We start from the raw sequence: 26,057 nt of genomic DNA on the forward strand, positions 1-26,057 counted from the left end.
CTCTACCAGCTACTATTGGCCTGTAAGGTGGATTAAGTGGATCCTTGTGGATCTTGGGTAGACCTTGAATAACTGGTATTAAAGGATGTACTACTCGTAAAAATTCAAATAACTTCTCATCAATGACCTCACTTTTCAAAAGATCCAATAACATGTCATTCACCTTCTCACTGATATTCATGACTTGTTCCATGAGAATAGAAGTGTAGAATCTCTGATCACTCAACATAATGAACATGTCCCTGTTATATCTATCTATATCTAGTACAACCATGCCCCCACCCTTATCTACGGGTCTCACAATAATATTTGAGTTCTGACGTAAGTCATTGAGAGCTGTTCTCTGACTATAATTCAAGTTAAAAAACTTCCTGGTATTGTTCCCATGTCCTTTATATCTCATGTTGTATAGGTCATCCTCAACCAGATTGCTATATGCAGCCAGTAAGGGGGGAATGGGTGGCATGTAAGTACTAGGTTTTCTAATGGACCCACTATAACTAGAGCCTTGAAATTCCAATTTCAAAGACAAATTCCGAATGAAAAGTTTAAAGTCTCTTAATGTTTCTTCTAAGTTACTAAAACTTGTGGGAATAAAAGAAAGCCCTTTAGAGAGCACATCCATCTCAACAGATGTTAATTCAAGGGATGACAAGTTGAAAACTAATCCCTGTTCCTGGACTCCCACATTTTCTTGATGTTCAATGTCTGAGGGCGGTCCGGGGAAAATTTCCTCTTCTGCCGCCCTCTGCTCATTGAACGATTCCTCCCTTCTCTCGAGAGAGACCTGATAGGAAAAGGGTGTTTTGAATCAAACACCTTAGCTACAAGATCACTACCTTCTAAAGGTGAGTTGACTGTCTGTTCTGTCGAGCTCATCGCAGGCCCTTTAGCCACACTAACTTTCTTCCTTACAACGGGGCCCTCTGTGCTAGCCAGGACTGAATTCACACCAGACATGGTAATGGTGGGGCGACCTTCATGTACTCCCACAGTATCTTTATTTGCCTGTATATCTCTTGATATATCCACTGTACCTAGGGGCTTAACTGGCGCCTCAACAGTGCAGTTCCTATCACTCTTATTAACAACCAAATCTGTTACAAGGTTAGTTAAAACCTCATCACTAACAATAGGTGCAGAATCTAATAAAGAAACAGACCCATCATTGACAACATTGTTAGCAACCCTATATACAGTCTCTCTGTGTTGTGATGTACCATTTGAACCATTGTTTACTCTGGGCCAAGTGAAAATATTGCCCATTTTAAAGTCCATAGAGTCTCGTTGTAACTTTGTCCTTTTCTGATTGTAAAGCCTCTTTTCATATTGAGTAACATTGTCAAGTAAAATATGGCAACAATCATTCACAGCCGAAGCTGGAAATTGAGAGGAAATAAAAGCTCTTTGTTGCTGTATTTCTAACCTTAACGCTTCTTCAGTTGGTGTAAAAAACCTGTTCATTAACCTCATATAATTGAGGCTTACCTCCAGATTCAATTGCTGCCATTCGAAAAGAAGTTCTGGATACAGTGTCGCCGTCGTCGGCATTTTCAGGACCCTAAGGCCCCTTGGAACCAGTTTCCTTTGTAGGCAGACATCGAAATGTTGCCTCTGTGTCTGCAACCTTTTCAGTTTAAATAAGTCCACTTCGAATTTCTCCATGGCCAAACGCAGTCCTTCTCTATCGTACTGTTCCTCGGCTCCTTCTGTGTGCAAACGATCATTGCACTCAAACGCTTCTAGGGGGTTTATGTCATGCCGTAAACAGTCCGCAAAGCGGTCAACAGCTGGGCGTGAAATATCATTCACTTGTGTCCCTTGTAATACATACGGAAGCTCCACAGGCTGAGGTAGCCCTTCCATCATGCCCCCAAGTGAATCGAAAAGCCACAGAATAACGGAAACAAATATAACAGCAGATTCACGTAGAGTTAATGCTCCTAGCTCAAACCACAATACGATAATGCTGAAAGTACAAACTAGGAGCAACACAATGAAGGGCATACAGTCCAAACAGATAAAAGTTGTCTCCAAAGATAACAGTCACATCCAAATGATACGTAAAAGACAAAAAAATTTAATTCAGGTGCACAAGAACAACGGTGGTAAGCGCTTTCGCATACTGCTTCATCAGACCAGTTAACAAATGGTTCAACAGGGTTTAAATCCTAAAACAGGCGGGAAACATTCAAAATCTACTATTCTTAAAGATATACCCCTCCATACAAAAACTCCCTAAGACCAACTACAAAAATATGCATCATTTAACAGCAATTAAATCAAAATTAATACTTACTATATAACTAAAAAATATACATTTCAAAATATATATACATACTAATACTAAAAAAAGATACTCTGTTTAATTTCAATATATCTGACCTTATACAGCTCTAATTCATAATTTTTATTTTTATTTTTATTTTATAATTATTATCAGGGGATGCCTTATTTACCCGCACCGTACAACAATCTACCTTTATTCATTTATTCATGTACAAAAATTGACATTTATTAATGAACACAAATCGACATTTCTTCATGTACAAAAATCGACATTTATTCATGTACACAAATTGATATTTATTTCGTACTTTTCTATTATTGGACAACCGTTCTAAAAACGGGTTGACAGCTGTGTGAGTATTCTACATAAACAGTGCAACAAACATTTCAACTCCAGAATATCTGCACCTTGGCTTTCACAGTTATTCAAAAACAGTCATGTCATCTTCTTCTGGAACATTGTCATAATTGTCCAACCCCGAATTTTGGCCTGAATTTCTTGCGACCCCATTTCCTGTAGCACCATTGGTCCCAGGCTGTCGTGCCTAGCAATAGAGCTCTCCCTAAATGAGCAATTCTTGTCCAAGTAGCCTGTTAGTAGTGCATTGGCAACACAGCTGTCAGTGATTTTATCACATGAATTTTTCACCCAAGTCACAACCTCTTGCAGGCTAGGCTTCACAAAGTTTCCATGCTGATTTATCTCCATTCTAATTTCAATGTAGTCATTGAGTTCCATGTGCAAATGGTCCTTGGATGGCTTGTTTATTGCAGTATCAAGAGTCTGGAGATAGATAGTCTTCTGTGGGAATCATTATTTGAGCTATTCTCCTCCGTGCTAGGAATTTCTTCATTTCTTTAGTTGAATCCCAGACTAGCAGACCTCCTTCGCCACCTCACAAAACAAGTGGCAGCATTACATCGACCCACTTCCTTATAACTGCTTGTGCGCACCAGGCTTTTTCGGTTTCAAGAATGTAAATGCCTGAAACACGTTCAATCTTACCTTTCTTGCCTTTATTAATGACTGGAAGTGGAGTTTTCTTTCCATCTAGATGAATTGCCAAAATACAGGTAACACATGGACTTTCATAACCAGTGGAGGGAATGTAGATTGACGAGGCACCCTTCTGATCAATAGTTGTTTGAGATCCTTGGCCCATAAACACTGTAGTTTCATCCATAGCAATCATGATGGAGAGCTGGTATTTAGAAAAGTCAATGCCATCAACAAAGGACTTGAACGCAAGTGCACGTTTAATAACTGATCTTCTTAGAGACAGTTCATATCACTGAAGGAAGCCATCCAGCCAATGTTGTGATGCTTTGAATTCTTCTGGGGATATTTCTAACTGTGCTGCTATTGCAAGGACAAATGTTTGAATATCAGCACAACCAAAGACTTTGCTCTCCTGTTAGCAATCCATTCACAGATGATGTCTTCAAGGTCAGGAAATAATGGTTGCTGACCTGATCCACACTTACATTTCTTGGCATTTCCCTCGTTGGCCTGTTGACTGCGGTTAGCGTATGCTGCTCACCATTTTCGGACCATTCAGAGATCTAACTTCTCTTTACAGAAAGCTGACAGATTCTTTCACCGGGAGTCCTCCATGATTCCTTTCTCGTACTCAAAGGAATAGCTCTTTCTTTTTGCACTCATCTTGTCTGGGGATGGGTTCATTGAAGAATTACGTGACCGGAGTGGCAACACAAAATGACGCCGGTTATGAAGAGAAGACCCTACCACAGCTGTTCGTTATCATGAACGCGCACTTCCTGCATGTCGTCTGTACTTTGACCAAAGTACACCTGCATGGGTTTATGAGCCAAAGATATCAGCCATCAAGTGTGGGTGATGATTAGGGTTACAGTAAGAATCGTGGAGGACTCCCAATGAAAGAGTCTTACGACTTTCTGCAAAGAGAAGAAGCTGGGTGTCCGAAGGGTCTAAAAATTGCAAGCAGAGTACGATAACCTCAGTCAACAGGTGTCAATAACATTATTTTATAATTCAACTTGTCTGTTGTGTGTTGTTGACGATATTAACTGGGGCTTATTTTTGGGGTAGAGAATATTTTATGAACACTCTGGAAAAAACATGCTAGGCCTTACTTTCTGGTTAGGTCTTATTTAGAAAGAAATACGGTATATATATGTATATATATATATATATATATATATATATGTGTGTCTGTGTGTGTGTGTGTGTCTGTGTGTGTATATATATATATATATATATATATACATATATATATATATATATATATATATATATATATATATATATATATATATATATAAATATATCTGTGTGTGTGTCTGTGTGTGTGTGTGTGTAATATACACACACACACACATATATATATATATATATATATATATATATATATATATATATATATATATATATATGGATCTAGAACTGTTGAAACTTAACCAAACACACTTTAACTAAAGTGCTTTTTCCATAAAAGTACTTTTGTTAAAGCGCGTTAAAAACAAAACATAAAAAAAAAGAATTAAAAAGCGTTTATGCAGGGGGGCTTTCTGCCTTTCCTTTGTACATATGTGCAGATGTCAGGTAATGCTATGGCCATACTACTATGTAGGTGCCCACATTGTATTGTGCTGTGGGCCTGGACACTGCTTCCGACTGATATGGGATAATCCTTAATGTGGGCCTTGCCCCTTTTCCTTGCCTGTGTGAGGGACATTACAGAGGTGGTGGCCTACAGATTCACATACAGTAGGCGGCAATATGTCACAGGACAGGACATGTGGAGACAACCAACCAACATGGTGGATTAATTGACAGGGTTTGTGTGGACATGCATTTAGTGTGTGACATCATGACTGACAGTGATAATTCTCTGATATAACTCTCCGCTGTCACGCTGTCCACAGACTGGCCACACGTCTGCTTGTTATGTTTTGTCTGTTCCTCAGACAGTTGGTGTCCTTGGTAAATCAGTCGTGGATTCTGGGGAATGCAGTCAGTAAATACTCACATCTATTGGTATTACCAACATCATATTCCTTATAAAGGATGTTACAGCAAACCTAGTGACATCTGAAACTGTCTCAATGTATGACAGCAGTATGTCCAATCTACCCCTCTGTTTGTGCCTCTGTTACCACCTAGTGATATAGCAGTTGATGCCTAGCTAAGTGAGGTTTTGCATGATTCCTGAGTGGGGAATGTTTTCAAAGGCTTTGGCTAGATCAAGGAAGGCTGTATAAGACACCTTGCCTTCATTCACAGCTCAGGTGACTGACACCAAGAAATTGACCAGGTTTAATTGAACAGGTATGACCTACCCTTCACAAAAAGTAAACTATGTGGGATCCTGAGTCTGCAGATTCCCATATCCCTGTTTATTAGGTGCATGATGATGCATTCCATAGCATCGCATAACAGACTTGTCAGGTAGATGAGGCAGTATTTCCCAGGGTCTGTAGTCACACCTCATTTTTGGAGAGGGGTGACTGTAGCAGTACACAATTCAGTAGGGAAAAAGCCGTGCTTGAGCAGGGCACACAGGTGAGGTGCCAAGTCACTCTGTAGTTCATGTAGAACACAGCCAAGGATATTGCCAAGTCCCATAGAAGCTGTATTGTTGGCCTTGGACAATCATGTTGTAACCTGTTCTGCAGTAATACTGTGTGCCTGGCAATGTACTGGTATTGAGATTGGTCCTTTGGGGGGGGGGGGGGTAAAGTTTGCACTCAGTATGTCAGACAGTATATTGGCATTTATTGTTGGCTCAGTCTGGGAGGTACCATTGTCTAGTAGCTCAGAACAAATCTTGGTATTGCCATGGAGATTCTTTACATAGGTTCATAGGTTCATACTAGGCTATCTGCCCTAGGGCATTTATAAGCCTAGCCAGAGTGTGTTTGGCTTTCACCACCCATTTTAAATGAATTTTGCTATGCCCTTTTTCAAGGTTAGTATACTGTGCCTCTGTTTAACAGTGACACAGAAGTGATACCCGGGGTAAACCTACTATCTCCCATCCACTCATCAAGATTACTCTTGAAGAGAGTCAATGAGGTACTCTGCCTAACCTGGACTGGGATTTTATTCCAGAGTAAAGGGAGCCCCTGGGTTATGAATCTGTCCCTCCAGCATGCCCTATTTATTTCAGTGCTGAGGTTCAAGTCTCTCGAGCGCATAGTTCGATGGGATTTGGATTTTCTGAGGTGCAGCATGTCCATTAATTCCGGGTTGGACATGGCTTTATACATCAGGCACAGATCGCCTCTGAGCAGGTGGTATGCCACTGAGTAAAGCTGGAGTTTCTTTAACCGGGCAGCATATGGCATCTGTTTGAGCCCTTTGATCCTCTTAGTGAGGTACTTTTGGGGGTCTTTCCAGTTGCTGCAGGTGTCTGGTAAGGTACATCCCAAAAGGGGCATTGTACTCAATTATGGGCCTGATGAGGGATGAGTAAATAGGCACGATGACCTCCCCTGATCTAGATGTGAATCCCTTCATGATTAGGTGGGCTATATAAAATGTTTTTCTAACCACTTTGGCCACGTGGTTGTCAAATGAGAGACTGCTATCAACTTGGGTCCCCAGGTCGATAATTACTTCTTCTGTACTTAATGGATTACCACCTATGTGGTAATTTGTGGGAACTTTGTTTTTGCCAAAGGGGATGACTATACACTTTTTGGTGTTTAGCTTGAGGCCATGGCTCTTGCACCAGTTGTCTGTTTCTATGAGGCCCTTTTGTAGGATGCTTTTGTTGGCTGGAGAGTCGATTATGGCACCCAGTTTGCAGTCATCTGCGAACTTGGTCAGCCACAGTCCTTCCATGTTAGCCTGTACCTCCGGGAAATATATACCGAACAAGAGAGGTCCCAGGACTGAGCCTTGTGGGACGCCACTTGTAACTGGTTTGGAGTCTGACATGGCTCCAGCAATTCTAACCATGTGGGTTCTGTCCTTGAGCCAATTTGCAACCCATCTAGTGACATAGGGGTTTATATTTAAGCTGGTGAGCTTATCTATAATGCCCAAGTGGGGTATTGTATCGAAGGCTTTTGCGAGGTCCAGGTAGGCTGTGTGGACCACCTTCCCCTCGTCAATGGCCTTGGTGACTGTTTCAAAGAAATCAACCAGGTTTAAGAGGTAGGATCTGCCATTAACAAAGCCGAACTAGGTAGGATCCAGTGTCTGTAGGTCCCCAATATCTTTATTTATGATGTCCATGATGACCCTTTCCATAGCTTTGCAGACCAAGCTAGTCAGGCTTATGGGGCGATAGTTTCCAGGATCCGTTGAGGCACCACCTTTGTGAAGAGGGACCACTGTTGCTGTACGCCACTCTTTGGGTACATATCCTGTAGTAAGGCTGAGATTGAACAGTAGTTTTATGTTTGGGTTTAGTTCTTCTTGCAGTTCTTGTAGGACGCAGCCCAGGACACCGTCTGGTCCCATTGATGCTGTGTTTTTTGCTTTGGAGAGGGTGGCTCTTACCTGAGCACTGAGATGTCAGGGGGGCAGCACCCTGCTGGGATAGATATTTGCCCTTTTGGTGTGGAAGGGGGCGAGAAGTTTGCGCTGAACCTGTCAGCTAGGATGTTGGCAATGTCTGTGGGTTCGGTGTATTTTTTGTCATTTTGGACTAATTCTGAGCATATCTGGGAATTCCCACCCAGGTTCCTAACATAACTAAAGAAAGCCTTGTGATTATCCTTAGTGTCCTGTGCAATTTTTCTCTCAAAGCTGGCCTTAGACGATTTTATGAGTGCCCGTAGTTTTTTGCTAATATTGATCAGAGATACCTTCCCTTTTTGGGATTTTGCTCTATCATGTAGTAGCTTCCTCCTTCTATTGTATAGTTTGTTTATGGCTGGGGTCCACCAGACAGGATGCCTAACTTTGGAGGATTGGGTCTTGGTTTTATTTGGGATTGCATGATCCATGCATTCCTGAATGTGTTCATAGAATGCGTTTATAAAGGATTCTGCGGTCTGAGCCGTATTTTCCACAGGCCCGGGGGCTTTGAAGGATTCCACCTCAGTTTTGAGGAGTGTGAAATTTGCTTTAGAGAAGTTTTTCACTGTGTTTTTCTGGGCAGGGGCTGGAGTCGGGATGTGAATATCTAGTGAGATTAGTTTATGGTCTGATCTTACCAGTGAGGGATACATTTCTGGTCTGGAGCATAGAGTCCCCATGTTGGTGATGATCAGGTCCAGTATGTTTTCCCCTCTTGTGGGAGTAGCAACAAGTTGTTCCATAGCATTTGAGTTTATAAATTTTAGGAACCTTCAGGCTAGGGTGTTGGAGCTAGAGTAATGCTTCCCGTCTATGTTAGGGTAGTTGAAGTCGCCCAATATAATATTGTTTGGAGAGACCTTCATATTTTCCAGTGTTCTCAGGAAGGCCGAGTGGGGTTCATGGGTTTGGGAGGGTGGTCTGTAGCAGGTTATAAACTGGAAGGCAGTTTTACCCACTGTTAGTTGCACAGGGATAGTCTCTGATGCTTCGTGCTGTGCCACCAACCTGGAGGTGTGGGTATCTTTGACGAATATTGATACTCCCCCCCCCTTTTGTGGTTCAGTCCAAGTTTTGAGGCCGAATAACATGGTATGAGGTATAACCTGGTAGTGCTGGGGTGCTCTCGGGAGCCTTGAACCAGGTTTCTGTTACTGCACAGATATCGATGTTCTCCATGCTAAGGAGAGTTTCGAGTGCGTGCATCTTGAGGTTTAGACTTCTGCCATTGAGTAGCATTACTCTTAGTTTCTTATCCCTTGTGATACCTATGGAGGTGGGTTTGTCTTTTGAGCCTTGCCTAAAAAAGGCACTATGGGGGTGGCAAGAGCCTTTGCCAATATCTGAAAGCCCAGGGGTGACAGGTGCAAGCCGTCCCTAGCGAAGCATTGTGGCTTGTCGAGCATGTCATCCCAGGCAGACAGGCATTGGATCCCCTTTCAATGATACCAATACTTAAGCCAATTGTTGAAATTGATCATCTTGTCTTCATATTGTGGCATCATTCTTGGTGAGGGTAAGATGCTACTCAAGGTCAGGGTCATACCAGCCTGGGCTACATGCTCAGAGAGCTCCTCTCTGTCTCTTTTCATGCAGTCCAGGGAGGTATATCTCAGGTCATTCAAACCAGCATGGACAATGACTGAGTCATATTTGTACTTGCCTTGGAGTGACCTGAGTGCTTGTGTTATGTGGCGGATCCTAGTGCCCAACAGGCAGCTCACCGTGACCTTCTCCTTGTTCAGCCTGGTGAGTGGGACATCAGTGTTCCTGACGATAGAGTCACTTATTACAAGTGTATCAGGTGTGTTGTTTAGCCTTAAGGGCTGTGACTGTTTGGCACACTGGCTTTGTGAGCTATGTGTTGCACGTGTTTTGTTTTGGGGTAGCGGTTGCTTGGGTGTCTGCTTTGGAGGTCTCTGCTGCTTAGGAAGATTTTTATTTAGAGCCTTCGAGTATGTTTATGTTCGTTTATGTGTTTGGTTTGCTGTCGTGGCAGGTCTATGTGAGACTGGAATTGTAGTGAGTGTGGATTCCTTCTCCTCCTGACTGGTTATGCCAGTACTGAGTTGAGAGAGCTTAGCCTCCAGTTTGGCTATATGGTTGCATCTCTCACATGTGTTGGAATTTAGTAGTACAGGATCCACAGGAATCACCACACGAGATGAACTCAGTACACGTGAAATCTTCTTTATTAAAGTAAAAAACACAAGCGCTTTCACGTAGTTATACTACACTTCTTCAGGTGTATTAAAACTGTAAAAACAGAGTTCTTATATATGAAACATTTTGGCGCGCAAGCCAAAGAATTAATCAATAATGGTCAATTACTGACTCATTAACTACGTACTCATTTCGTTTGTTAAAGAAACAGTATGAGCAAAATTAAAAATAGTTACTGATACCAATACAATCAGATAGTTTAATAGAGCATGTCCTTCTGATGCAAAATTCACAAAAAATAAATTACATTATGCTAAAACACAGTCACAAAAACCTCTTAAAAGACAGTGAATCATAGCATGTAAACAAAATTAGATCGCATTTCGATTCATTGTGAAATCTGAATGTAGTCTCTGAGACGTCCAAGTCTGCGGCTAGTCTCAACTTAAGAAACATAAACAGCACTTCATGAATACAGTGCAGAAAAACGTGCTGTAATCATAATTAACCCAAATCCAACAGGGAAACAGCACTGTAGTTACTTAGGTCATCATGCTCACCTTGACCTTGTTTGAAAACGGAATGTTAGTGTATCGCATAAATATAAACCTATTCACAAACATGATTCCCAACATCTTAGATATCATGGACATCCGTGGATGTCTTACTTTAAAGCTTGAGTAAATATTCAAATACTTGATAGACCTGGCACTGCTGTCAAAGCAGAAGCATTAGAAAGCAAAAAAGTGCTTGTCAAAAAAATTCTCTAATGCCGGAATCTTAAACATAAATGTCAAGCTATTCTAGGGAACCAATCAGCTTATCCCAAAGTCAAATAGAACTATTACCTGGAAATATCCTTATTTTAAAATATTTAAATAAAAGTTCTTAACCTCGGCTTCCATTACAAAAACCAAACCAGAGTAATGAGAGCAGGGTGAGTCTTAACAGCTGATTCTTTTACTATATGCTTGAACCAAGAAGGTTTCAACAGTGTTAGTATGAAAATCAAATTGAATATTCACTAAGAGCATCCATATATTAGAACTAAACAAATACAAAATGATGCATAAAGATATGCCTATATATATAACATATCATATGAGAGTGTATCATTTCTTGAATACAAAATGTGAGAGGTCAAAAGTAGCGCTAAATGTCAGAATTCATGTGACAGCTTACAGAAGTAAGTAGCGAGTTCGCTAGAAATGAAAACTGGCTAGCTGCCATATAAACTATGCAGCAAAGACAATGCTGCTTAATGCCTCTCAAGTGTGTTATATGTATAACAAGCTTATGTGCATCTAGTCCAAAGGGTAAAACAAGAAATAAACGACTAATCAGACTAAGGACAGAACAGAATGCCAAAAGTGCTGTGAAGCGATGTACAATTGCTTATTGATGTCATGGTCCTAAGGATAAGCAGGTCTTCTCTAATAATCCTTAATGAATTTAGGGATAGATATAGAGACAAATAAATGACTACTTAAAAAGCTAATTATTGTTGTTAAACATTTGTTAGAGAAAGTGTTTAAAGCTTAACAACTGGCTTTCTTAACACATTAATTTGAAAATAGCCACTAAATCAACTTAAATTCATGTTATGTAGTATAATGTGAAATAAACTATGAAAGAAAAAAGAAAAATAACTTGAAAAAAGCTGAGAACATATGGTAGATGTATGTATATGTGTAACATACACAAAACATATATGTAGGACATGGCTGGTATGGGCTATCACTACATAAATGTGTTATTTATGTAAATAGTGTGAAAAACTGAAAAATATGTGAAAAAAATATGAAAAATATTAAAACTAAAAACTCATGTATGAGATATATTTTTTAGTTATTATGTTTCTTTATTTATTCTGTCTCATTCACAAAAACCATGAATGAGTACATACAACAAAGTAAAAAAATATATAAAAAAAAAAAATGTTCAAAAAACTCATATATGATATATCTTGTTAATTTCTGCAATTAATAACTCTCATATGCAATATAAATATATGTATATTACTATAAATAAAAGTGATGGTATATTAAGTGAGTAAATTTACTAAACCCCAAAACAATAAAAGAGAAGGGGTGATGGCCAGCAAGGTCAGGAAGAAAAAACGCAAAAAAGAAAATGAGCAATAGACTGAGGTGTAATGCAGACATCTTGACCCAAAAGCTATGAAGATATGTAATGACTTCATGGTTTTCTACTGTTAAGGATAGGTTTAACAGATACAAACTGGTTAATACCAGGGTAAATGTGAGCTTTCAAAGTAAAAATCCATTTAAGTTCCTTAATAGCCAACTGATTAATGTTGTCACCTTCTCTATTGTTAATGACCAATGTCTCCAAGACCTTAAAACTAAATATATGAGTTTTATGTTCAATAATATGCTTAGCTAGAGCATTGCATTCATGCCCTTTCTTGATGTCATAACAATGATTGTAAATCCTGTCACGAAGTCTCCTCTTGGTAAGGCCCACATAAAACACTTCACAATTGTCACAAGTGGCTAGATAAATTAAATTAACACTATTGCAATCACTATAAAACCTTGGTACAAAAGTGAAAAACCCTTCAGGATGTTGAAAACTAACGTTCTTAGAAATATACGGACACATATGGCACCGCCCGCAAGGAAAGGTAGCCTGTAGGTCACTTATCCCATTATTATATTGAGGAATCCTTTCTAGACAAAGTAATTGTTTTAAATTGTGACAGGTCTTGTAACTAAATCTAGGATGGTCGCCCACTATTGTTCTGGTAAATGGATCCATAATTAAAACATTCCAGTTCCTAATGATGATTTTATTAAGATTGACAACATCACTGGTTTACTTGGTGACATAACTCAACTTATCAGTAAAATTCTCTCTATTCTTTATATATGATTTAGGAATATTCCTGTCAAGATCAACTAAATCATGTGTAATATTCATTTTCCTAATAATTTCCTGCTTACATTCAGTAATTAACTTAATAGGATAGCCTCTTTCTCTAAACAAGGCTTCTAGTTTGTTGAGTTCTAAATGTAAAATATCCCTGTCACTACATATTCTATACACTCTGTACATTTGACTTGATATAATCCCCTTAAAAGTGAACCTGGGGTGCATACTTTCAAAACGTAATAGTGTGTTCCTCCAAGTGGGTTTCCTATATAAAGAGGTGTCAATCTTATTGCCATTTAACTCCAATGTCAAGTCTAGATAATGTATCCGATAGGGAGATGTCTCAGCTGTAAACCTTAAGAAAGAGGTAGTGACATCTAACTCTTTAATAAAATTCAAACAGTCCTATTCTGTACCTTCCCATATGAAAAGAACGTCATCCACAAATCTCTTATACATTTTTATTTTACTAAAATCTGCATGTTTGAACAAATAATTGAGCTCCCAGTTATAAACTACAAGATTAGCGTAACTATTTGCACAGGGGGTGCCCATGGCAACCCCCCATTTTTGCAAATAAAGTTGGTCCTGATATAAAAAAACATTGTTGTTAAGTATTAATTCAAGTAAATAATTAATCAAAATTTGTCTGTTATTGCTGTAAACAGAATTAGTAACTAATATCTCTCTGATGGCTTGAAGCCCTAGATCATTGGGAATGCAAGTGAAGAGGTTTTTGACGTCCATAGTTACTAAAAGCAAATCTGTATCCACTCTATCTAATTCAAATTCTCTGAGAAATTCTATCAGTTGGTATGAATCTCTAAGAATAATGGGGATGTCATCTACCAGGGGTCTAAGTAGGCCTTCCACAAAAGAAGAGATAGTGGAAGTTATCCAGCGTTCACTAGAGACTATAGGTCTCATTGGTACGGGTTTGATGTCTTTGTGTATTTTAGGTAGGCCTTTAATTATGGGGATAGTGGGGAATTCTATAAGAAAATATTCATATAGCTCACAGCTTATCTGGCCACACATCAGGAGGTCATATAAATCAGTTTGTACTATTTTAATGATTTTTTTGACCCTCTCCGTAGTAATCATTTCATAGACCATATCATCTGTTAATAACCTGTTCACGGTGTTATCATAATCTAAAGAATTCATAATGACCATAGCCCCACCCTTGTCAGCTGGCTTAATAATGATATGACTATTGCTCTTCAAAGAATGAATAGAATCTTGTTCAGCTTTAGTAACATTAAAAAAACAACATATTTTCTTATTGGAGGCAAACCATTCATAGAAGTCCTTCTCACCCATCTTCAAGAAGCTTTCTACATTATGTGGCATGAGAGGAATAAAGCTGCTTTTGACTCTAAAGAAATTCTTTAAAGCTTTTGTGTCTAAAGCACTATTGTTTTTAAATAAAATTTTCAAAGACACATTGCGACAAAATAACCTCAAATCAATTAAGACATCATTCAAAAAACTGGTTTGGGAGGGGATAAAATTGAGGCCTTTATCTAATAACGAAAGATCTGATTCAGACAAGACATGGTCAGAAATGTTATGCACTAAAGAGTTCAATTTCTTTGTTTCCTTGTGTTTGTGTACTTTTCTTCGGAGCCTTTTCTTTTTCTCGGCCCCCTGCTGTTTGACCGGCCTCTCCATCCTGGTTGTTGCTTGACCGGAAACGGTAAAAAACAGTTAGTAGCAGGGGCTGTGTCCTTCGGTTTAGCACCTGCTAAAAGAAATGCTTTGGCTGCTTGTTGGTTGGGGGGGGGTTGTATCACTGGCAAAACTTGCATCATTGGTAAATTTAGGAGTAAGACTGTTAGGCATCAATTCTGTGCTTGCCAATTTATTAGTTGTAGGTGTAACAGAAGAAACTAAATTGGCTTCAGTGTTAGATGTTCCATTTAAAGCATGAAAGGAGCTTGAGGCATTCATTTGATTTTCAATATGAGGTGTAGTCTGTATACGTGCACATTCAGTCCTGGGCCATAGGAAGACTTGACCAAGAGCAAAGTCATTAGCATCCCTTACAAGTTTTTTATGCTTTACTTGTTTCAGCCTTTCACTAAAAGAATGAACTTGAGTCCATATATTATCCAACCTATTGGTGAAATACTCAGTCTTAAACCGTTCTGAAATGACTTTATATTGTAAATCTATGTTGTTCCTTAAGTCAATTTCAAGGGGTGCAAAATATTCTAACAACAAGTTAATATAGCTGAAGCCAAGTTGTATGTTGAGGTCTTGCCATTTTCTCAACAAAGTGGGATGACTATCCCCATAAGAAGGCATACAAAAAATACGCATGCCTCTAGGCACTATTTTAAAATGTATACATGCCTCTAAATGCAGTCTTTGCCATGCATATCTTTGTAACTGATATAAATCATCCTGGAACAATTTACAGAGTCTATTAAATTCAATAACACTCTCACCATTAGGAGTCGGTGGTGAAACAGTTGCTTGATTTGTCAACTCCAGAGTCAATAAAGGATTCTCTGTGCAATGCTTGAGGGAGTCCCAAGCCGGTAAAAAAGTTGTCCTCGTCTCTGGGTGAAAGTCCAACTCAATATCAGTCTGCTCCATGTGTCAAACCTGCAGGCAGCAAAACAGCAGATAAAAAACCCCAAGAACTGTTGCAGGAAAGCAAAGACTCCTCCTGGAAAAACGTGAAGAAAATAGTAGTACAGGATCCACAGGAATCACCACACGAGATGAACTCAGTACACGTGAAATCTTCTTTATTAAAGTAAAAAACACAAGCGCTTTCACGTAGTTATACTACGCTTCTTCAGGTGTATTAAAACTGTAAAAACAGAGTTCTTATATATGAAACATTTTGGCGCGCAAGCCAAAGAATTAATCAATAATGGTCAATTACTGACTCATTAACTATGTACTCATTTCGTTTGTTAAAGAAACAGTATGAGCAAAATTAAAAATAGTTACTGATACCAATACAATCAGATAGTTTAATAGAGCATGTCCTTCTGATGCAAAATTCACAAAAAATAAATTACATTATGCTAAAACACAGTCACGAAAACCTCTTTAAAGACAGTGAATCATAGCATGTAAACAAAATTAGATCGCATTCCGATTCATTGTGAAATCTGAATGTAGTCTCTGAGACGTCCAAGTCTGCGGCTAGTCTCAACTTAAGAAACATAAACAGCACTTCATGAATACAGTGCAGAAAAACGTCCTGTAATCATAATTAACCCAAATGTGTTAGAAATCCAACAGGGAAACAGCACTGTAGTTACTTAGGTCATCATGCTCACCTTGACCTGGTTTGAAAACGGAATGTTAGTGTATCGCATAAATATAAACCTATTCACAAACATGATTCCCAACATCTTAGATATCATGGACATCCGTGGATGTCTTACTTTAAAGCTTGAGTAAATATTCAAATACTTGATAGACCTGGCACTGCTGTCAAAGCAGAAGCATTAGAAAGCAAAAAAGTGCTTGTCAAAAAAATTCTCTAATGCCGGAATCTTAAACATAAATGTCAAGCTATTCTAGGGAACCAATCAGCTTATCCCAAAGTCAAATAGAACTATTACCTGGAAATATCCTTATTTTAAAATATTTAAATAAAAGTTCTTAACCTCGGCTTCCATTACAAAAACCAAACCAGAGTAATGAGAGCAGGGTGAGTCTTAACAGCTGATTCTTTTACTATATGCTTGAACCAAGAAGGTTTCAACAGTGTTAGTATGAAAATCAAATTGAATATTCACTAAGAGCGTCCATATATTAGAACTAAACAAATACAAAATGATGCATAAAGATATGCCTATATATATAACATATCTTATGAGAGTGTATCATTTCTTGAATACAAAATGTGAGAGGTCAAAAGTAGCGCTAAATGTCAGAATTCATGTGACAGCTTACAGAAGTAAGTAGCGAGTTCGCTAGAAATGAAAACTGGCTAGCTGCCATATAAACTATGCAGCGAAGACAATGCTGCTTAATGCCTCTCAAGTGTGTTATATGTATAACAAGCTTATGTGCATCTAGTCCAAAGGGTAAAACAAGAAATAAACGACTAATCAGACTAAGGACAGAACAGAATGCCAAAAGTGCTGTGAAGCGCGATGTACAATTGCGCTTATTGATGTCATGGTCCTAAGGATAAGCAGGTCTTCTCTAATAATCCTTAATGAATTTAGGGATAGATATAGAGACAAATAAATGACTACTTAAAAAGCTAATTATTGTTGTTAAACATTTGTTAGAGAAAGTGTTTAAAGCTTAACAACTGGCTTTCTTAACACATTAATTTGAAAATAGCCACTAAATCAACTTAAATTCATGTTATGTAGTATAATGTGAAATAAACTATGAAAGAAAAAAGAAAAATAACTTGAAAAAAGCTGAGAACATATGGTAGATGTATGTATATGTGTAACATACACAAAACATATATGTAGGACATGGCTGGTATGGGCTATCACTATATAAATGTGTTATTTATGTAAATAGTGTGAAAAACTGAAAAATATGTGAAAATTCTAGTTTATATATATATATATATATATATATATATATATATATATATATACATACACACACACACACACACACACACACACACACACACACACACACACACACACACATACACACACACACACACACACACACACACACACACACAAACACACAGACATATATATATATATATATATATATATATATATATGTGTGTGTATATATACATATATATATATATATATATATATATATATATATATATATATATATATATATATATATATATATACATGGGACTAGGACACATGCTTGACTAGCATATGTCAGAATCACAAAACATCGAACAAACATACACGAAAGCGCTTAACATCGAAAAGCCCCCAACTTTATTATTCTCACTCCGAGATCGCACTACAGTGGGGAAAAGGGAATTTTCCCTTACCCGCACTCTAGTCTGATCTACGAAACAGGCACACATACATGGACGCGCTTGTCGATTTTAAGCCCTTTCATGTATGTGTGTTCCATGTTTTGTGATTCGGACATATGCTAGTCGAGCATGTGTCTAGATCCTATATATACATATGTATGTATATATATATATATCTATATATATATATATATATATATATATATATATATATATATATATATATATATGGAATCCTTTTAGTACATCGAATTTATGTTTCAATGAAATGCAAATTTGCGAGTGCACTTCTGCGAAAGTGCATTTTTTTTGAAAATACACTTTCGTGTGACAATAAAAATAAAAGTAAAAAAAAAAAAGAGGAAATAAAAGCATGCAGTTTACATGTAATCTTAGTTGTACATCAACATTTACCCCCAGATTTACTAAAACACGGAAGTGACCATTTAGGAGCAGGACGGCAGCACACCATGCATAATAATGAGGTGTGCTACCTAAGCTCCTAATCTTACACGGAGCGTGTAAGAGTGCAGGGGGTGTATCTGAGAGCAGAGGTCTCAGAATATACATGCCCCTGCAATGCAGACCTGCAGGAAGGGGTAAGAAATGAATGGGACCACTCATAGGTGTCCGCATGGCCCCACCAACAGTCCTCCATATGTACAACAGCAACAGTATATATAAATAAAATGAAGAAACCCTTTCATTTTTTTTTAATAAATCCGATGAAAGCTAACTGTAGGTGCGCGTGTGTGCCCATCGCTTAGCTATGGTTAATGGAGCTTATGAAGCTTAAATGGCTGAAGAGGATAACAAGGACGATATATGCAAATGAAGCAACAATAGTGTAGTGGGCATAGCATTCGCCTTATGAGCAAGCAGTCCTGGTTCAAGTTCCACTGCAGTATATTCCATTTTCCATGGCAAAGCATGTTATGAGTAATATTTATGTTGCATAACCCACTAAATAACATATCTTTAGGAACTGGAGTACTGCAGTAAATGCACATCTGAAGTGTCAGTCCCCAGGATTCACAAAAGCTTGCACGGAGTGCAAGATTGGTGCAGGAGCCCACGGAGGCAATATGTCTGCTGTGCAATCCAGGAACAGCCTGCAGGGGTGTGCACGAGCGCTCCAGCACTAATCTTACACGGACTAAGTCCCGGTATGCAAACACCCCATTTGCAGGTAAAATCCATGCAAATGAGGTGATTTTGCAATCCAGGATGCTTGCAACAATCCCTGCAAGACTAGTGCTATTTGCAAAAATGTACTTGATTAGTAACCGAGTACATTTTTGGCAAATCCAAAGCGGAGCTATGACATCCCCAAAAAAAGGCTGTATATCATTGAAGAAGCATGCCAATGGCCAAGTATAAGCCCACTGGCATTGCAAGCAATGCAAAAAATTAAAAAATCAACTTTTATTTTTTTTTTGCCGATCTCGGCTGTTTAAGCATAGGGGAGCAGCACGCAAACGGGATCGGGGAAAAATAAGAAAATTAACCTAAAATAAGCATTCTAACTAAAATCAGTATTCTGCCATGCAAATCAATGGCAGGCAGAAGACAACCTGGCCAGTGAGTAGTGGTTGCTAAGGGGGGTGGCTCAGTGTGACACGTAACTATGCATTAGCAGGCAATCCTATGCAAATGAGGGGAAGGATAGTGAATCCCAGTTTTCCCCAGCATGTGAGGCAGGTCACAACAGTGTAAGAGTATGAATAGCTGGGTGCAAGACTAGGAGTTAGGTGAAATCATGGGTGGGTGTGTCAGGCATACTGTAAGCGGATTGGAGCCCTGTGCCTCGGGTTTGCTCCTAGCTTAGCACAGCTAAGCTAGGGGGTGTGTCTAAACCTGCCTAGCACTCTTTACAAACTGTAAGTGGGTGTGCGCTCCGCACACCGAGTTTTACAGGAAGGAAAAAGAAGTTAAACCAGGAAATAGCAGCAGCGCACACATGGGCTTAAACAGGGAGGCAATGCTAATGGAAAACAGCAGTAGAAAGGTAATCAAGGAGAACTAGCTTAGCTGGCAGGTGGCATGTATCAGAATCAGCCAATTGCACAGGCATCAGACCAGCCCAGGCCAGCACACCACTATAAACTATGCAAACACTATTTTCCCAAAAACTCTACACCAACAGTGTATAAAAACAGGTACATTTTACAAAACGAAAGCAATAGAAAAAATGTTAGGGGCTGCTTTTGCTATCATGGTTGGGAGGGTGGCCTAATGGTTAAGGTGTTTGCCTTACAAACACAAGGTGCAGGGTTTGAGTCTCTCAAGGGATAATTGACTAGGCTTAAAATGGCTCACAAGGGCAGTTAGCTTAGTATGAATCTATGAAATCTATGAAATCATAAACCAGCATGTGCAAGAGGCCGAGGGTGATGAGGATGTGAATGCTGATGACCAAACTACAGTGAGGAGGAGGAGAAGAGTGTAAAGACCCTGGGAAACCTACCAGGGGCTACATGAGCTGGAGATAGTGGAGTGCTATAGGGTGGACAGGGACCTCCTACAGCATATCGTTGAGCTGCGCTGGCCACACCTCAGATACAGAACCAACAGAGTGGAACCCATCCCAGTGGAAACCAAGGTATGTGTAGGCTTAAGAATACTAGCCACAGGTACCTTCCAAAGGCCAACTGAGGATATCATGGAGGTCTCACAGGCATCAGCATCAAAGGTACTCCACCAGTTCCTGGATGCCATGTCAGCACATGCCGGTGAGCACATATATTTCCTCAACACCCATGAAGCATTGGCCAGCAATATATGTCTCTTCCAACAAATAGCAGAATACCCTGAAGTAGTGGGTGCTATAGACTGCACACACATACACATAAAAGCACCATCCATGAGCAGGGCAGGGTTTACAGAAACAGCAAGGGCTTCCCCTCCATCAACTGCCAGGTCATGTGTGATGCCCAGGGCATTATAATTAATGTGTGTGCTGGAAGCCCTGGGAGCTATCACAATTCCCACATCTGGCATCTGACGCAGCTGCACCAGAGATTTGCCAGTGGGGACATCCCATACGGGCACCTAGTGGGGGATGCTGGTTACGCACTGGAGCGGTGGCTAATGACACCCATCAGAAATGCACACACACCCGAACAAGAGCTCCATAAAAAGGCATACACACAAACAAGAATCATAATAGAGCATGTGTTTGGGATGCTCAAGTCACGGTTCTAGTGCCTGGACACATCCGGTGGAGCCTTGCAGTACTCTCCAGCTTCATGTACCCAAATTTTCATGGTATGTGTCATGCTACACAACATGATCCTGTGAAAGCAGCTGCAGCAGGAACAGCACAGGGCAGGGCCACATAGCCCCCCACCATTACCAATGCCAGCACAGGCACTGAGTGACTCAGAAGAGAAACAACCTGAGCCTGCACCTGTAGGCAGAAGGAAGCATGTACAGTATGCCTTGGCTTTGGCAAACAGGCAATGCATAGCACACACACTGACACAGTAGGAACCCAGGGAATGGAAACTCTCTCTGACTAGCACATACAGTAAAAGGGATGCCAAAAGTTACACTACCTGTGCTTTACCATGTATAGGGAATGTACTATGTGCATCTGACATAGTCAGCCCTCCAGCACTATCCTCAATACTGGCACAGCTGCAAGATAAGTCACCCTTCCTATCAATCACTGAATGCAGTAGTACGGTCTGCTAGTTGTATCAATGGTGTGGATGTGAACATGCAAGGAAGGGAATTGAGTGGCTGAATGGGATGACAGCAGATAGTGGACAACTATATGGGTGGCATGAAGCCATAACAAATACTGGTGCCAACAAAGTAGGCAGTAACAGACAAGGTGAAAAAACCCACTGCAGGACATGTGCTGGCCCAAATGTGTGTCCATAGGGCACACACATGCATGTCATGGAGGTTCACATACCCAACAACAGTCCCACCCAGCCAGCAGGACAGGTGTAGATGAACACAAGAATAGGCTGTGCTAAGGTCCCCAAGGTATGGCAATGGAGATCAACCCTCCTCCAGACCTACACAGAGTATAACAGGTCAGGAAGTGGGATGTCATTCATTAAGGGTAGGAAGTCTGAAATGGCAATGTAGGTCAACAAAACCTATAAACTGTACTACACTGATATGCCTGTAGTCTGCAGGATAGGTCAGAATACAGATTTAAAAGGAAGCCAACAGACTACCAGAAATACCAATGCGGTCAAAGCAAATGTCCACCGTTGGCAGGTGTGCCCCCCCACAAACCCTATGTAGAAATGTATTAGCATCCATGTGTTGGACTAATAACAGTGAGCACAGAGTACCTGTGCTTGTCTAAGTAGAAGGATGGGCTGTGTCATGTGTACAATATGCAGAGCTCTGAGTGTCAGGCTGATGTGTGGAGGCCAACAGGGTACCTGAAATAGCAGGTGGGTATAGCAGAAATGTCTACAATTGTCAGGTGTGCCCCCCAATCCTATGTAGTATAGCAGTAGCATCTATGTGTGGGTATCACAGCAGCAGAGCACAGAGTACCTGAGTTGCCCCAATTATAATGATTGAATGTTGCATGTGTACAATATGCAGAGATCTGAGTGTCAGGTTGTTGTGTGGAAGCCAACAGAGTACCTGACATATCAGGTGGTTGTAAGACATATCCACAGTTGTGATGTGTGCCCCCACCAACCCTATGTAGAAATGTATTACCAGCCATGTGTGGGAGTAATAACAGTGAGCACCGAGTACCTGAGCTGGTCAAATCAGCAAGATGGATAGTTGCATGTCTACAACAGGTAGAGCTCTGTGTGTTAGGTAGTTCTGAGTGGCATGCTGTGTGAAAGTTTTCAGCAAATAGCCATGAATGGTGTGTTCTGGTGTCCAATGGTCAGTACTGCTGATGACTGGGCCAAGTCCACACAACTGCAGTGCCAAACAGACTGGTATCCCAGCAAGACATGTTGCAAAAGTAGACCATATGATTTGTACAGATGTCATAACTGTCACCATCTGGAAGATGGACATGGCATGAGTGTTGGCCAGACATACACACAGTACACAGGTGGAAGTACCATAGAGAGAGACTGTTTAAAATCTCACAGTGAAATGGAGACACCCTCCGTTTGTACATACAGGTTCACAGCACATCAGTTGGTTGTGTACTATGGGAAACTAAGATGCACTATAGGCAAACACTGGCAGACCACAAAGGGCAGAGGTATGATGTATGTAAAATCTGCTGGTGTCCACCCACTAGCCACCAGCAAGGGAAAGGGCCAAATATACCTGTGAGGCAGTTGCAAGTAGCTACCCCAGCACACATGCAGCCAATCTGGCCCAACATCAGCATTACGTAACACACAGGTCACCTTCCTGCTGCTGTGAATGAGTACAATATGATCCCCTCATTACTATGTAAATACTCACAGAATGCAGCATGCTGAAGAGGTGTCCCACGCAGGTATGTCCATAGGTATAGGATGCACCCTGCCAGCATCCAAACCAATGGATTGATAAGGACAGAAACAATTGCCATCACCACCTTGTACACCTATCCTGTCAACTCAGTGGAATACATTGCCTTGCAGCCTGGGTCTGTACAAATGACAGAATGCACTGGCCTGCTACAGATAGCCTGCATTAGTACCCAGTGCCCCACTGTCCTCTGTCACAGGTCTGTGTCACGCCTGTACCGCCACTGTATGTTACCCCATAGACTCCCACATAATGAGAAAACATAGTCTACAGAACACAAATGCAAGGACATGTTGACAAATCCCAGTAGTATGTCCATCATGTTCTAATGCATGAACTGTGGACCAACCTGTACATACTGCTGGGATGGAGTGGCAACTTTAGGCATACCTATCAGATATCGTGTGCATAATGGTAGGAAGAGGACAGCTTAACAGAGAGGGGTAGCATCACCACCATGGAGTGTGTGAAGGGTGAAACCTTGATGTGTGCACATACTTATCATGGCTGCAAACACTGGGATGAGTGGCCACAAACCTGCTTGCAAACCAAATTGTGAAGGGTTAATGAACAGAATAATGAGCTCTGCCTCTGGATAACCTCAATGAGTCTGAATACCTGGAAGGTATGGCCACAGCACGATATGGCCATCCTGTCATGGTGATAATTGTACAGGCATGGGACCCACAGCCACAACAGCACCAAGGTGCTGGACCATATACATAGACCCATCAGCAAGTGCCTGCAGTTTCTACGCCAGAATGACATGAGTCTGCAAGAATATGTAGGCTGCATACCACATTACTGGACAAAGCTGCATTCAACTTGTAATCTCCAGGAACCTACTGCCAGAAAAGATATATACCTGTCAGTAGTTGATGACATAAAACATCAGAGGGTAAAACACCACGTATCACTGAGTATCTCTGCCAACACCAAAACCATGTAGCAGGAGCACTACAGACACAATTAGCAACATTCTCACTAGCCTTTTCCCAATGTCGACCCACATTGTCAACCAATCTACAGATATCCTGCAGAAGCAGGTTACTAGCTGTAAGTGTAGAGCACAAAAACCTGCACTGGAGAACAACCTACCTGGAATGGAGTCACGAATGCAATACAGACACTCATACTGGGCATGTTCACAAACTTAGAGAAGCGAAGGTCATGTCAGAAAACAAATTACAAAAGGGTCATACTGGGAATGCTCACACACTTAAAGAAATGAAGCCCATGTCTGGAAACAACTGTGGACTATAAACAGCAGTCAGTCACAGATGTCTGTGCAAACACTCCACATTACACACCAGTCATGCTCTGCACACACAACGAATGAGAATATTCATAGGTTCATAGATTCATAGGTAGGTACTAGGCTATTGGCCCTAAGGCCTATATAAGCCTAACCAAATGGTACCCTAGTTTTTGCCACCCAAGAAAATTATTTTCCTGTGCCCCTGTCAAGCAGAGCCACAGAAGTGATACACGGGGTGAATTTCCTATCTCCCATCCAGTCATCAAGATTTTCTTGAAGAGTGCTAATGAGGAGCTTTGTTTGATATAGATAGGTAGTTTGTTCCAGAGTATGGGAAGTCTCTGAGACAGGAATTTATCCCTCCAGCATATTCTGTTTATTGTAGTGACAATATTTAGGTCCCTAGAGCATGTAGCTTGGAGGGATTGGGATTTCTTTACGGGGAGCATGTCCAACAGCTCTGGGTTTGACATAGCTTTGTATGTTAGGCAGAGATCGCCTCTGAGTAGGCGATATGCGACAGAGTAAAGCTGGGTTTTTTTGAGACAGTCTGCTTAGGGCATCTGTTTGAAGCCAGTAATCCTCTTTGTGAGGTATTTCTATGGCCTTTCCAGTTGTTGTAGACATCTTGTGAGGTACATACCAAAAGGGCGTTGTACTCTATAATGGGTCTAATGAGTGATGAGTAGAGGGGCACAATGACCTCTTTTTTTCCTGGATAAAAAACCTTTTGTGATGAGGTGTGCCACTTAGAAGGATTTCCTGACTACTGTGGCAATGTGATTATCAAAGGAGAGACTACTGTCCACCTGTGTCCCAAGGTCTCTTATCACACTTTCAGTGTTAAGTAGACTACCACCTATGTGGTAGTTCATGGGTACAGAGTTTTTACCAAAAGGGATGACAATGCACTTTTTGGCATTGAGCTTGAGGCCATGGCTTTGACATCAGGCATCTGTCTCAGTGAGGCCCTTTTGTACGATGTCCATATCATTAGGATATTTGATTATGGCTCCTAGTTTGCAGTCATCTGTGAACTTTGTTAGCCAAAGACCTTCTGTGTTAGCCTGTACTTCAGAGAAGTAGATACCAAACAGGAGAGGACCTAGGACTGAACCCTGTGGTACTCCACTTGCCACTGGTCTGAAGTTGGATTTAGAGTCTGCTACTTTCATAGTGTGGGTTCGGTCAGTGAGCCAGTTGGCAACCCATCTTGTGACATAGGGATTTATACCTAGTTTAGTGAGTTTGTCTATAATTCCAGTGTGGGGGATTGTATTGAAAGCCTTGGTGAGATCTAGATAGGCTATGTGTATCACCTTACCCTCATCTACAGCTTTGGTGACTGCTTCAAAGAAGTCTATCAGGTTTAGGAGACATGATCTGCCTTTTACAAACCTGAACTGGGTAGGGTCCAGAGTTTGGAGATTACCAATGACATTGTTTATAAGTTCCATGATGATACGCTCCATAGCCTTGCAGACCAGGCTCGTCAGGCTAATGGGGCGGTAGTTCCCGGGGTC

This window comes from Protopterus annectens, chromosome 12.part0 (genome assembly GCF_019279795.1).
Source record: "Protopterus annectens isolate FY-2018-M chromosome 12.part0, PAN1.0, whole genome shotgun sequence".
In the NCBI taxonomy this organism is placed as follows: domain Eukaryota; kingdom Metazoa; phylum Chordata; order Ceratodontiformes; family Protopteridae; genus Protopterus; species Protopterus annectens.